Raw genomic sequence first — 12,103 nt, 5'->3', positions numbered from 1 at the left:
GGCTCGGAGCCATCGGCCAGCCTTGCTGGCAGGAGCTGCCCGGTGAAAGCCCCGGCCACAGGAGCCGGGGTTTTATCCTGTGCGTGATGAGAGCCTGTCGACACGGAGATTACAGCACAAATCAGGTTAAAACCCATTTATCTGACCCAAGCAGAGCCCGTGTGCTGGGATGTGCAGAGGCGTGAGTGGGGCCATCGACGTGCTGATGGCTCCGAACTTGTCCGGGTCTGCCGGAGAGCCGGGCAAACCCCGTCCATGCAGCTGTGCACGGTGGGTAATCCAGGGCATGCAATAATTACACCAGCACACCTGGAAATAGCTCTTTCTGTAGCTCCCAGGCTTAACCAAATGAATGAAATTTGCGCTGGCGTAATTAAAGCGATGCGGTTCAGGATCTTGTCTGCAGCGGGGAGTTACTCCAGCTTGACTCTTCACTCTCTGGTGACAGCCACATGGAAGAACCCCCAGCTCCAGCCCCTACACAGCGGCTCCAGTGCTGACTTCTCACCATCAGGGTGCCCATTAACACCAGCCCATTAACAGCAGTTCATTAACACCAGCCTTCAAACCTGTCCGGCAGCACAACGCCTCCAGCGTCCTCCGGCAGCTGTCCCGGCTCACTCCAGCACACAGCAGAGATGGCAAAACACCGGGCTCTCAGCTGCAGTCCCTGCTCCCCTCCAGGGACTTGTAAATCTGCAGGAAAAATCAGTAAATCTGCAGGAAAAATTCTTCCATTTTAACTATGTTAAACCACGACACATTTATATTCACTCATCTCAAACAATCTCTTTTATTTTTTTCTCTGCTTGCCCTTTTAAGTGTTAAAATAACCCCAGACTTACTAGTGGCCAGATGGTTTTGGGGGTATTAATGGTAAAATCCTGCACACAAGTGAGCTGCCAGTGAAACTTGCCAGTGGAAAATAAGATTTGGAGACTCCGTGGAGCTTCGTCCCCATGTTTGATGTGTCAGAGCAGCACATGGCTCTGGCAATGCCACCACTGCTGTCAGCCTGCAGCAGCCACCAGCTTTGCAGCTGGGAAAGCCCTGGGTGAATTCCCAGGAGATTCATGCTCACTGGAAAAATCCTGTCCCTGCCTTTTTCCTTCCCTTTCTAAATCTGGATTAAGCTTTCAGTCTGAAGAGGTGACATCAAATGTGATGGAGAGGAAGGAGGGGATGAGGTAGAGCAAGGCCCAAGGAGGTGTGGACAAGCAGCAGCTCTGGGTTGGTGCCCAGCCCTGGTCACAACACTGCAGGGAGAGGGAAATTAATTTCCAAATTCTTGAAACACCCATTTTATAAATCTCTGACCCCTGGCAGCTCTCAGTGAGAAATGGATAAACTTACAGGGGAAAAAGCGCTCTGGCCAGGGTGGAAGGGCTCAGAAGCACAGGGATCACCAAGGAGGATGTGCCAATGGTTTTCTGCCATCCAGCACCTCTTCCAAGCACTGAAGGCAGCAGCCAAAGGGATTTAAATTGGGGATTAGAGAGGCTGCCTGGCTGCAGTGGCACACTCGGGGTACAGAGCATCCCCGGAGCCAGAGGTTTTAGCTGTAATTAGACCAACATCTGTCCAGCCATGGTCAAGGCTTGCGCAGTCTCTGTGTTGCTCCAGGCTGGGCTGGAGATTTCCCACAGGCTCCTCCTGCTCTGCTTTTCTGCAATTTCACAGATATCAGAATTTTTTTCCATCTGATGAGTTCTTCCTCTCCAGAAAGATTAAATCTTGATTGTCAGGTAGTGCTGTAGCAAGCAAGATTTCCCTACCTAGTTCAAATGTCATCCTAGTAAAAATGCTAGTAATAAAAAATAAAAGAGAAAGGGCCCATTATGGACTCAGGCCTGAAAAAATATCCAAAAGATGGATCCTGAAGTTTAGAAACAATTGAAGCTCAGTGGCCAAAGGGCGCTCTGGGGACTGCTGGGCCCAGCACACACATTCATAGGGTGGGGAAATCAATCAAAGATAATTGACTGTGTGCTGGTCTTGAACTAAAAGGGAACAAACCGAAGCCTTTTCACCCATCTCAAATAGGTTTGGGGTTTATTGCTATTTTGGAAATTAGGGCAAGGAAGGAAATGCCCAAGTGAGGGGTGGTAGAATGGGGAGATGCTTCACCTGGAAAGGGTGCTGGGACAGGGAGGGGACCACAGGATGTGGCACCCATCCTACTTGTGAAATAGGAATCCTTCCACCTCTCCTGGTTGTTCCCACCATCCCACTTCATCTGAGAGCACTGTACCAGGGACAAGGATCAGAGTCAAGAGGGTGCTGGCAATAAACCGAGCCGAGCCAACCGCACCCCTGGGAGAGCAGGTCTTGGAAAAGCCGGTTACACCGGTGCCACGGGGGGGACGTGTTGTCACCGGGCAGGGGGGGCTATTTCAGGTTCCCCCAAAATAGCCAAAGGAAGCACGGTTGTTGCTGTTGGAATGATGGCCCCAGGGCTGGATTTGGGATCAAAAGCTGGACTCCTAGAAGGGGCTGGGGGTCACCAGGAAGGGACAGCTGCTGTCTGCTCTCTGTGGTGGCTTTGCCAGATCAAACACGACTTTTCTATTTCACCCCCAGGTGGGGTGATGTACCAAGGACTTGGCTGTGACTGGCACAGGATGAGCCTCCCCACTGCATTTTCACTTCCCACCAAAGCCCACTGCACTGGAGCAAGCACCAGGAGCAGAAACACAAGAGCAGAGCAATGAGCCTGGGAGTGGGGAGATGCAAAGATCAAACCAGCAGCGATTTCAAAATAAAATCCAGCAGCCCAGGGAAAACACGGTGTGTCCTTGCCGAGGCTATCATTTATGCCAATTAAAAAAAAAAAAACCAACAAACTGGCATGGCACGAAGGAGAGCTGCGTGGTATTTCCTGAAAAGGGTGTGGGGAGCATCCTTGGAAAGCCTGCCCTGCACAATGTGCTTGCTGTTTCCAGAAAAATAAAGTTTGCTGTGACCCACCTGTCCCTGAAAAGCAGCTATTTAGGGCTGGAACATGGTCAGCCTGGAGTCAGTGGCTGGGTCTGTCCTGACTGCAGAGCAGCTGGCACCTTTGCCAGGATTTGGGGTTTGGCATTTACCTGCAGCTTTTTAATTGCTGCAAAATGTCTTAGAAAAAAATGCAGGAGAGCTGCCCAAGCACCAAGTGCTCACAACTGAAGGTCTTTCCTCCACAGCTTTTGGCTGGTGGCCAGTAACCCCCATACCAGCCCTCAGAGCCGTGACAGAACAGGACAGGAGGGGTTTTCTCCTTTGCCACCTTCAGATTTTGGGAGTATTTTGACTCAGCTAGGAATCTGGGGGTTTTAGAGCAGCAGCTTTGGGGGAAAGACAGCTGTGGGAGTGATGGGTGAGAGCAGCTCCATGGGACAGTGGAGGGGCTCTGCTGGCAAAGGACAGGAGGGCCCCCATTGGGAAGGGACAGCTTTTGGTGGAGAAGCGAGTGTCCCATGGGTTTGTGTCCCCTCACCCCCTGCCAAGCTGGGACCAAGACTCACTCCCCATCCAGTGGCAGAGCATGCTTGGGGCTCACCAAGGGCATTTCTGAAGGTTTTGGCAGCATAGCAAGACTTGCCAAAGCCTAATCTTCGAGTGAGCTTACCTTTGACATGGAATTTCAACGGTGGAGCGTGGAAAACAAACACAAACCCACAGTTTGGATGGGTTTTCTTCTGTCTGAGCCCTGCTCAGAGGCTGCAGGCAGGCGGTATTTGGGTGACCAGACTGGATCCAGTGTTCTCTGGGCGGCCACGATGCTGAAAGAGAAGCAGCTCCACCTTAGGGCAGGTGCTGGTGCTGGAGCAGGGCCGACCTCGCCACCAATTTAACCACCAGCCATCATCTGTGGCAGAGACTGGCAACATCTGCTTCAGCCCCCAGCCAGGCTTTGAGCAAACACCAAGATCTCAAGACTTGGGATCAGTTTGGGGCTGAAAAATTAGAGATTCCCTCAGTCACATTGAAAAAAAAACCCCTCTAATATTTATTTTCTTTCTTAATGAAGTTAGGGAATAAAAAAGGCTGTTTTCAGCAAATCACCCTTTGCATCCTGCAAAAGCACCCTGAGACCCACAGTGAGTGGAAATCCCACTCAGAGCAAAACTCCACAACAGTAAAAACTTATCCTTGGTGGAAAAATAACTTAAAAAGAAAAAATTAGGCAAAACAAAGCAGGGTCCTATGGAGCCCTGGACATATCTGGATTAGTCCTATAAAAATCAGCTGTTGTGGCATATCGGCTTCCCTGCGGGAGACAGCAGGAGAGATGTTAACCTGGTCTTGATTTGAAAGCTGCTTATTAGTCCTCATCAAGCATAATTATGCTTCAAAGCCAAATGAGGTGTCCAACTGAATTCTGAACACACATTAATGTTTTTAAATGTGAAAAAAACCAACAAAACCCTATTTATTGAATACCAGCCAGGCTCCAAATGATAAAATAGATGCTGCTAATGGCTCTGGGAAGGGAGGGCTGGAGCTTCACTGCAGCTTTGCCAATTAAATGGTTATTACTGACCAATTAGTCAGGAATCAACCCTGCTTTTAGTGATATCTGATTAAGTGCATCCTGCAGATCAGCCTCAGTTGTTAACCAGGGGAAAGAAACACCTTCATCCCATCAGCCCCCCCGGATACTCAGACTGGGCAGGGTTTGTGCCCACCCTGCTCATGAAAAATCTCTTTTTCTTCCAGCACTACCACTATCCTGGGGAAAATACATCCCAAGGACCCACCTAGGCATGGCAAAACCTTTCAGAGCCAGGAAGGAAATGGGAAGGAAATGAAGGAAAAGGGGAAAATTAACCACACGCAGAGGGTGGCTTCTCCCCCTGCAGCTCACAGGTTGCTGCTGCCCAGCACATGCTGAGCCATGCCCATTCACAAGCTTTTCCAAATATTATCCCAATATTTTCTTTCAGTTCCCAGATAAATGGGCCTCTTCAGAAGGCTTTAAGCCTGCTCTGTTCCAACATTTTCTTTAAAGCAGCAGAGGAAACCTTTGAGTTGTGCCAAGCTGCTGAATCCTGCTTTCAGGGCTGAGCTGCAAGGGGTTTTCCAACAAAAAATAGGGGCAGTGTTGGGCTTTTTCCTTGTTTCATCAGGAAATATGAAGGAGGCCACATCACCCCTTAATCTTCCTTTCTTCCTGCCTCCTCTCCCACCCTGCAGTCCTTCTTTCCTGTGCTTTCCTGTGGTCTTCAGAAATTTCTGAGCATATTCCCAGATTTCCATAGGATGCTCTGCTTCCCCTGCAGAGCATTCTCCCTCTGAATACCCCTGAGTCATGGAGAAACTCCAGGGGACCTTGGTATCTCCTGTGGCACAGGGACAGCAAGGCCACAGCACCCAAGGGAGCTGAGGAAAGTGTCTATGCAACGGCCAGGGAGGGTGGAGGCAGACAAAAGATAGGAAAGCACAAAAAAAAAGAGCAAAATTTCAGAAAATGTTAGTGCAAAGAGCCCCTTCCTTCCAGGGACTGGGTGCAGCATCATGTAGAGGGTGCAGCAACCAAAATGATACTGGATGAGTATGCTGCAAGCAGGGAAGCTGGTGTGGCTGAGCAGAGGATGACTGCTCACCTCCTTGTTTCAGGTGAGAAGACAGCTCTGGATGCCCTGACTGGCTTGGACAGCATCTGAGCAGAGGGAACAGCCCTTGACCACAGGGACAAGGCTGGTAAGAATCTGTATGTTGATCTGAGGTGCAACAGGGTGAAGGAGTGGAAGGAAAATATAAAGACATTGTGGCTCTGGGAGTCTCTGATGGGCTGGAGGGGGACAAGAGCAGACCTAGTACAAGGGGGCACTGCTCAAGGCACTTCCTGGCTTCTTACTCTGCCCTACACATCTACAACTGGTGCTTACAGGGTCTGGAGGGGGGCAAGAGAGGTGATGCTCCCCAGGCACTGAGATTTGTGAGGTCCATGGCCATGTGTCCTTGGGAAATGACACTAAGAACACCAAAGCTGTGATGTGCAGGAGCATCCCCAAAGGGGTCCAGCCCTGGTGATGGGACAAACTTGGTGACTGGGGATGGGATGCGGCCCTTTCCCTCATCCCCAGCTGGGTTTCTCCTCCTGGAAAGGGGGGAATCCGGTTTTCCCGGGCCACAGGATGGGGCATGAGGAGGCTGACAGCCCCAGCAGACATGAGATCCATTGTGGCCTCTGCCTGTCCCCGTCCTCTGGAGCAGCGCAAAGTGTGCATCAGCTCATTTCCTCCCTCCGTTCCGTTCCTTTACTCCGGAGCATCCCTCGGGGCCGGGGCAGGAAAATTCCCCGCAGGGCCGTGCCACGGGTGTCCGGGTGCAGTCGGGGGTGTGAAGGAGACGCCACTGTCCCCGGAGCCCGGGGAGCCCGGGGAGCCCCAATGCTGCCCGCGGCCGGTGCGCCGGGCCGGCACTAGGTGGGGATGGCACCACGCCGCGGGGAGGAGGAAGGGCGGGAGGAAGGGCAGCGCCGGGGCTGGGCTGGGCTGCTGCTGCTGCCCGGGGAGCAGCGGGGCTCGGGCTGCGGGGGACTGCCGGGATGGGCTGAGAGGGGCTATAGGGAAAGGCGGAGGGGAGGGATGGGGCAGGGATGTGGGCGGTACGGCTGCGATGCAGGAGACAGAGTGGCAGGGATGTTGGAGGCAGCAAGGACCACATCCAGGCGTTATTGCCAAGGCTGCGGCTGTCAGTCAGTCTGAGGTCTGAGCCCCTCTCCTTGCCCCACTCAGGCTCATAACGGTTCTTACTGACGTTAATTACATTTTGAAATTTTAGAAAGGAAGTATTTCCCACATGTTCTCAGACCTTCTGCATCCCACAGCTTGTTCCATCCATGGCTCTGTGCTAAAGGTGGACACTGGCACAGCTGACAACTGGGCAATTGGTCACCAAGCTCTTGGAAAGACTGGGAGGTGGCCACAGAGCTGGGAGAGGGATGCAAAGTGCCTGTGGTCTCAGTACCACCTCAGTGCAGGGCTAAAGAGGAATGGATCCATGTCAGGAGGAAAACTCCATCAAAGGGAGTGCTTCACACTGGCTGCTCGGCCATGCAGTACCTCCAGAACCTGGCTGGGACACAGCAGGCCAATACAATAACCCTGCATGTGAAAGGGTTTACTTGCTGTAAATCTTTGCAGGATTCACTTGATCCAGTCCTACCTCATGAGTCACCACCAAAACCAGGACACAATGTAAATCTCACCCCCTCCCTGCTCACAGCAAGACTCAGCTCATTTCCACAGCCACTGCACAAAGCATTTTCAGGGAAAGCATCACCCTGAAGTCCTGAACCAAGTGATAGGATTTTTCCAGCCTCCTCCTGCAGGGACCCAAGCACCAGCAGCAGGAATTTGGCCATCAGCATCTGCAGGGAAACCCAAGGTGAGAAACAACTGTTCATATACATTTTTACACCAATTTTTGAGGAGCTGGTCTCACCATCAGGTTAGGTGCATAGACCACAGCCAAGGAAAAGTTGCCTAATTTTTGCTTCCCCTCTTCTCAACGAAAAAAGCCAACAACCAGCCCAATCCTGCAGCATGTCTGTCAAAATCCATGTTCACTACAGAAATGGTGGCTCAGAGTGAGCCACTGAGGTCTACACCCTCGAGTCAGGGGACAAAGGAAGTCAGCACCACTGGGACAGGAGCATAAATCAGAATATTGATTGAAATGTAACTACTGATTTAACCCCTTCTGCTGCTCTGTGTTCCTCACATGCTCATCCAAATCAGAGAGAACATAATTTCAGACAAACTCCATGGTTGCTTGTTGTGCAAGCCATCAGTCCCCAAAACACGAGTCCCTTTGTGCTCAGGAACCAGGCAGGGGTGGCAGGTAGGAATCAGAATCAGGATGGCCAAGGATATCCCTGAGAGCAAGAATGCATGAAGCAGGATCTTATTACCAGGGGTCATCAGTGCTACAGGTACCAGATTACATTTTTCTGAGGGTTTGTTTCTTGACACAACAAACAAAACCAGGTTCTGAGGTTATTATGATATACATATATATATATGTAATACTTTTATATGTCCCAGCAGCTCCAGGAGGGTCTCAATGCTGCATTGCGTACAGGAAAGCTGGTGGCTGCAACGCACCCAGGGATGCTCCCTTACCTTAAACTCAGCTGAAAAATCCCTCCAGAACCTCTGGGGCTGCAGCTTCACCTTCTCAAAGTGGCATGCACACAGCAGAGGTGTTTTGGAGAGCTCCCATGCTCAGACAGAGTAGGGAGGCAGTGGGAGGTCAGGACTGTGGAGCAGGAAGTGATCCCCCCCAAACTCAGCCCAGTTTGAAAGCCTGGCAAGCACTAACACTAACAAACAGTCAGTGTGTTTATATCCCACCTTCCTGCCGGAGAGCAGGGGTTATTTTTGGCATATTTTGTCATTAGTGGAGATGTCAGTGAAGGCCAGGAACAGTGCAGAGCTGTTGGGAAAGCCCAGAGGCAACTGCCCCAGGCACAGGATGATGAGATGAGGGATGTGGGAAGCTGCTCCAAACCATTTACACAGGGGTTGGGTTTTGTCTGCAGGATGTGGGGCACAGCCCTGGCTTCAAAACACCTGGGGACTAAGAACAGCATGGACTGTCCTATTCCAGCACTTTGCCAGCCCCACGCTGTTCCCATTCACCGGTGCAGCAACAGAGCAGGAGTGTCACCCTGAGCCCTCACCCACCAGGTGCTTCACTCCTTCCCACCTTTCCTGCCTGTGCACGAACCATGGCCATCAGCTGGGCACCAACAGTGATGTTCTGGCATCATCAGCCACCCCTTCCAGCCTGCACTCGCTGTCTTTCATCAGAGCTTACTGCTCATGCTGAGTTAAAACAGAAAGGAGGAAGAGAGCACAAAGCAGCATTGCTCCTGCCCACTTGCCATTGTGCCACAGGGCTTGGCCACATTCTTTCCACTCACTGCTGGTTTTAAGATAATTTAAACCACTCACCTCCCCTGTTTTCCTTCAGCAAGTGACCTCCTTACCTACAGTTTTGGATCTGCTTTGTCCCTCCTGTGAGCACCAGACGTCCTCTGCAGCCAGGACTGCTTTTCCTGACAAAACCAGCAAGATCAGCAGGGAGAGCACATGAGTTCCTGTGAGTGCTTGCAGGCTGATGGCTTTGGCAGATAGCTGGGTCTTCTCTTCCAGACATGTAACTAAAATAGGGAGCATGAGTAGCTGGAAAGCCCAGGTTTGATTTGGGCAGAAGCTTGGACTGGTATCAGCCAAGAGGAAAACAGGTAAAACCAGGATTTTGGCAGGTCAGGAGTTACTGGCCAAACCTCAGACCAGGTGTGATAACCTGGACTGCCTCACTGCAGCAGAGAATGTGGCTGGAAGCACCACCCTTTCACATAAAAGGCTTGTCCATAAAACACAGGATTTAAGCCCAGAAAGCTGGTGGATAGGTGAAGAGAGACCTTCTTCCATGCCAGCTGCAGATGTGTGGTCTACCATCTCCTTCAGCCTTTGCTGCTGGTAATTCCCCGGGCATCACCCAAGGCCACCCCCACACTTCTTGTTTAGCACAGGTATTCTGTAGGACTGCAGTCCACCTGAAAACAGATTTAGCCCCTCAACCATGGTGAAGTTTGAGAAGATGCCACAGGTTCTACTCGGCATCAAGAGCCTGAATTGAGCCCTATCTTTGCACACCCGTTCAGATCCATCACTTTCTCTGGGCCTCTTTTATTAGCCCCAGCAAAACAGATGAAATTAAGAACATCCCCATTAATTCCCCATGCATCTGAAGGGGGTGAGGATTTCTCCTCTAGCTCAGGAGCACTGTGGCCTCATTGAGCCCAGCACTGGCTTTCAGTCTCACAGGCATGTTCACCTCCTCCCTCCCCAGTGCTGAGCAGATAACAGGGCAATTCCCTTAATGAGTATCAGTCTGTCCAGCCCTGCTCAAAGCAATTAGCAAAGCCAGGCACTAATGAACTTGGCTTCAGAGCACCCCGGAGATGGGCTATTGCCATTTGAAGTGGAGGAAAACCAAGGCGAGAGCAGGTGGAGTGACTGACCCTGGTCACGAGGTACCTTGGGTTGGATGCAGGAGACAGAGCTCCCTGCCTGGAGCAGGGAAAGGATGGCAGGTAGACACGAGGGCGACCACAGCTCTCTCATGTGGTGTCTGTGGCTGGAGAGACTGGTTTGTCCACGTTTGGGAGGGCAAGAGGAACTCCCCACCCATCCCAGTCCTGTCTCATCCCTGAGTGGCTTTGGGGAAGCTGTGTCTCTGCAGCCAGAGCTCCTGACACCCACCTTGGTGGAACTCTTCTACATCCTGCACGCCAAGTTTTGCAAGACCCTAGATGCAGCCAGTGAGGCACAGAGCAGCAGGACTCATGGGTCTCCTTGCAAAGAAACTTCCTCAGTTCATGACTCACCATCCCACCCTCCCTGGTGTCACTCGTGACTCTGTTTCACTTTGCTGCAGCAGCATTTCACCATCTCTTATCAATGCAGAAGACAACAGGCGGCCTGTCCTGGCTGCAGACACGTGCCCAACACCTCTCCCTGAAGCATTTTTGGACCAACCTCCCCGTTGTTGTGAACTGAACATCCTCTTGTAAACGACAGGTTCCTCTGCAATGCTGGAGGGGATCAGAGTGGGTGTCTCCAGGTCTGCCTGCAAGGGTGAGGATAGCTGATAAATCACAGGGATGTGGCCTCTGCACCACATGCTCTCACAGCACACACGTCCTCACATGCACGTTGACGGCATGCTAAAAATATTCTTCACTTTTTGACCAATTAAAATTTTCCAGGAGAGTTGGAACCACAGCCCCCACCCTATCTGTGAAGCCAGAGGCTTCCCCTCACCTCCCCCAGCCCTGCCAGGAAAACAGAGAATACTGAACAACAGTTCCAGTAATTTGGGGGGTTTTGGTTCCTTTAAAAGCCTGGCTAAAATATAATATTTTTTCAATAGTTTATTTTGTGATGTCTGGCACCATTCTGGAGCTAAACTTGGCACCCTGTCTTGCTCTCATACACCCACTGAGAAGGCTGTGGGTGAGCTGGGATGATCCCACTTCCCACCCAAAATCCCATTTTGATGGCTCAGGAAATTAAACAAAGAAAATATGTTTTAAAACCAGCTCCCACCTGGTGTTAGGCAACAGAGAGCTAACGCTGGCTTGGTGACAGCTCTGAATGCTGACGGCCAGTCACGATTTTCTTGACATACCTTTCAGAGGTGCCTGTTGTGCCAGGTAAAGAAGGAACCTGAAGGATGCTGTCAAACCCCTGGCCACTGGCCAGGCCCCTCTGTGCCATCACTGGTGCTTCTGGCAGCATTTTCTTTGCCTAATTTGGCTCTTGGCCATGGAGGAGGAGCAGGGGAGGCACAGAAGCTGTTTATACAACATGGGGATTGTCTTGGCGAGACCAGAACCTTTGCCAAACTGAGCTGAGCTGATAGGAAGGAGATGTCATCAGTGTGTTTTTTGCCAATTATCACTAATAATTATTTGTGTGTAGTTTCTCTTACAAGCTCCAGTCCTGGCTCAGGCCCTGCTGTTCTTGCAGTCCTGTGCAACAGGAGCAAACAGGAGGGTCCTACCCCAAAATCCTGCAGGTGAGAGGAGAGGGAGGGCAAGTACAGTGCTTGGGCAATGCCCTGACCATGGTGGTCAGCACAATGCACCCTCCCTTTTGATGTTTTTCCCTTCTCACACCAGGTACAACCAGTTAGATCCTGTCTGTCCTCCCTTGGCTTTTCCGAGTGTGTTTGGTGCCTCAGCCTCTTGTCAAAACCCAGATTCATCACAGCACAGCTATTAGCTGCTCCCTCCCATGTGAGATGTCTTTCTGCTGACACGGCAATCATTCTCCTGTCAACGTGCCTTGACAGTACCAGGATTTCTCATTTCAAGTCCTGGTGTGTCCCAGGGTGATTCCCAGCTCCTCCATTAACCCCTGGCCCTGCAGGATGAGGGTAGCCTGCCCTGATGGATGCTCTGCTATCCCTTCCACCTCTGGTTAGCAGAAGCTGCCTCCTGTTTTCCTCTCAGCACTTGCCATACCTATGCAGAAGAGCATTTAACCTGGAGGTAGAGGGTGTCAGACTTTTATTCTCCTTTCCTTCTTATTTTTTGTGC

Source organism: Serinus canaria, chromosome 10, assembly GCF_022539315.1.
Source record: "Serinus canaria isolate serCan28SL12 chromosome 10, serCan2020, whole genome shotgun sequence".
Classification (NCBI taxonomy): Eukaryota; Metazoa; Chordata; class Aves; order Passeriformes; family Fringillidae; genus Serinus; species Serinus canaria.
The sequence above is the reverse complement of the archived record's forward strand: the minus strand, read 5'-3'. Positions refer to the sequence as shown.